Genomic DNA, 3,503 nt, shown 5'->3' with positions numbered 1-3,503 from the left:
AATTCCTGGTGCCTTGTTCTTTGCCAATTCCTTCAATGCACCTTGGACTTCTTACTTCAGTATCATTGGCTCTTGATCATATGCTACCTCTTGAAACGGTTGAATATTAACCATGAATAGCAGAGAAACACTGTAAATCTTTACAGGAGCAGAAAGCCTCATCTTTCTCGAGCCGAGCTGCTGGTGGATTCGAAGCTGACTTTGTGGTTAGCAGCCCAACTCATAACCCACAATGCTACCAGTATTCCGTAAAGTGGTTGATACATGTGTTCAGAAATATGAAGAGATTTTAAGAAGCTTGTGGAAAATTCCATTATCTTCCAATTCCATTTTTCCACTAACTTTTTGAAACTCCTTGGTATTGATGACTACACTGTTGTCGCTAAACCACCGGCAGCTACGAAAATACAATGCGTGTTTGTCGCTCATACAGATGAAACCATGTGATTGAAGCATGTCTGTAATTGGGCAGTAATGACAGCTTTGAGTAGAGCACATTAAAGGTTCTGAAAGGAAACCAGCTCTAGCTTTCATCTTGCAGGGATGTGGATGCCTGTAACCTGGGCTTACGAAAAATGCTGTGTTATAACAAAATACAGGGACTTCTTAATAAAAGAGAATACGTTTTTGCTGAAACACTGCACAGAAATTTTATAGATAGTCATTGGTGTCACCCCATTGACAGTAGCACTCGGTGCAGTCTGCACCTCACTCCTCTCCTACCTCCAGAGACACTACTGGTATGACCCCATGGTCTTGAAGGGTGGCTCTCTTGCTGCGTGGGAGGGATGGGATGGTCCCAGTCCTGCCTTCTCCCTTCCATGCCTTTGAAAGGGCAAAGCAAGTTGATGGGTGTTGTGGCTGACGGGTCGAGTTAGAGGGGGGTTAGAAGTTAGTAATGATGACATCAAGCCTGTAGACAGGCTCTTTGTGCCCGAGTTTCCAGGTGTCCAGAGGGTGTGAGAGAAGGGAAACACTGCTTCTCCCAGGAGAAGGAACAAATGACCTCACGCTGCCTCCTCCTGCCACTTAGAAGAATGCGTATTTATGGCTGCCATTGCAGCTTCTTTTTTGTGGACAGAGCCCCAGAGTGCAAACACTTCAGGATGTCACTAAGCACCGGCCATGGCTACCCCCAGGACAGAGGGCACGTCCTTCCCTCGGGACTCCCCCCTTTCTCTCCTCACCCCTCCATGTTCTAGAGATGGCACAGACTATTAAATATAGGACTCGACTTCTTTCCAGAAATAGTGAAACCTTTTGGTGACTGTACCTTTTGTGGGTGGAGCCAGAGGGGGAAGCATGCGCATTGTTTTCCCTCTGCGTACCTCAGTTTAGGATGGGTTTCACTGCTGACTTTCGTTGATCAGGTGGTATAGGAGCTGGTACTGACTCTTGTCCAGTGGGTGAAACTGCAGAGGGTACGATTGTGGCTGGGCTCTATGGGCACGGGAGCTGCCTACTGTTAGATGGGAAAGAGGAGAAAACCTCCTACAGACACTTACACAATAGAACAAAACAAAAACAAACACACAGCTAACAATTAAAGAGCAAAAAGAAATAAAGACAGCTAGTAACCAGAAAAAAAACAACTGAAAAGAGAAAAGAGGGACAGAAAAATGGAGCTATAGAAGAGAAAAATAAGAAAGAAAGTTAAAGGAAGAGGTTAAGAAAATAAACAGAAACTTAGAAAACCAGAGAGAGAGAAGATGGACAGAGTTTGCCAAAGAAACATCAAAAGGGAAAAAATAAGAAGAGGAGAAGAAAAAAGCAGAAAAAAATAAGGAAAAACAAAAGCAAGACAGAAAGGATAAAATTCAAAGGAATGGAAAGAGAAGAAGAAAGAAGAAACAGGCAAGCAATGAAACATTGAAAGGAAAAAACCAGTGTAGGCTGTTGGCCCCAGAGAGAAAACTGGGGGCCCCTGCCAGCCACGGAGCTCTCGAGGTGGGTGCCTGGCCCCAGATGGAGTTCCTGTCAGCAGTTCCTGGAGGCCCTGCGTGCAGCTGGGACCTAGGGCAGCTGGGGGCAGAGTGACTGGTTATAGGGGTCTCTGTTAGACTAATGCTGGGCTGGTGGCTCTGTGGATCTGTAAGTCTGGAGCCGAGCTCACCTGAATCCAGTTGGCCCCGCCTCACGCTGATGTGGCTCCAAACTCCTGGGAGTGGGTCTGTGTTGGGGATGGCTGAGCACGAGAGCCACACCTCTAGTCATTAGGGGAGTGTGGGGGAAAAAAGAAGACATCGCACCTTTCCAGTCACCTGTTTGAATGTGCTCCACCAGGCCACCTTCTGTCCCCAAAGCAGCTCACAAAAGTTCAAGGTGGTCGCAGTGCATCTGACCAGCCCTTCACAGGTCAGTCTCCTCCCAGCAAGCACTCAGGCCACTTCTCTGTTCTTTCCTCTGAAGTTCAGAGTCCCAGGATTTTAACCAGTGTCTGGATCATTTGGTCTCTTCTATCTTTATTGTTGAGGGTCCATCTAATGCATTTGCTGAGTTCACCATCTTGCCAGAAGTTCCCCCTGTTGGGATGAGGCTGACTTTTTGATCCAGTCTCATGTATTTATAAGTCATTGCTCTTCATGGTTGGGGAGTTAACATTTGTGAGTTCTGCTGAAGACCTGGTGATAAGATGTGGGCTGACTTTAGTGAATCCACTCATACCACCGTCTTCAGACTCTAGAACCGTTGTTTTCCTGCAGATAGGAATTGTCTCTGCTTGTAACTCAGCTTCCCTTTATGTATAACCACTCCTTCTGACTTCTAATAGAGGTTTGCTAGAACTTTGAATAGAAGGAACTTCCTGAGATGTGTTTGAACCCTTGCTAAGGAACTCTGCCCTGAAAAACGCCACATGCTCTAGAATGGCCCTTGTGACTTTCTCCAGATGATCAGTTCGATCTTCTACACTGGCAGATAATGCTTTTACAGAGTATTCTTCCACTAGTGAGGATGTACTCATCTAGTAGCCTTGGTGGATTTGTTTGTTCTGTGTGTACCATCTCACTGTTACTTTGAACTCATTATTTCTTTCTTTGCTCATTTTATTTCTTTGCTTAGTTGTCATCCAGATTGATTTCAGGGACCATGCATAGAGAATTTAAAATGTTTCAAAACCATACAGTTTCTGAATGCTGTCACCAGGAACCTTGGTGACATTATAGGATAAGCACTGGACTGCTAACCATAAGGTTGGCAGTTCAAATCCACCAGCCACTCTGCGGGAGAAAGGCGACTGCTTGCTCCTTCCTGTAAGGCTTCCTGCTCTGGGAACCCCTGAGTACCAGGGTCACTGTGAGTCAGAATGGGCCCGATGGTGCTGGGTTTGAACTCTTGGTTCTGAATGTGTTACATGATTTCCCCCTAGGTCTCCAGTGCCTGTTAAAATTCTACCAAGAGAAGGTTCCTGGAAGGACGCACCTGGTGCTCTAAATGTAGCCTCGACACAATGCTCCCATAGGAGATCCCACGGCAGGCTGGCAGAAGGAGCAGGCTGGTGAAGG

Source organism: Chrysochloris asiatica, unplaced genomic scaffold (genome assembly GCF_000296735.1).
Source record: "Chrysochloris asiatica unplaced genomic scaffold, ChrAsi1.0 scaffold00238, whole genome shotgun sequence".
Taxonomy (NCBI): Eukaryota; Metazoa; Chordata; class Mammalia; order Afrosoricida; family Chrysochloridae; genus Chrysochloris; species Chrysochloris asiatica.
The sequence above is the reverse complement of the archived record's forward strand: the minus strand, read 5'-3'. Positions refer to the sequence as shown.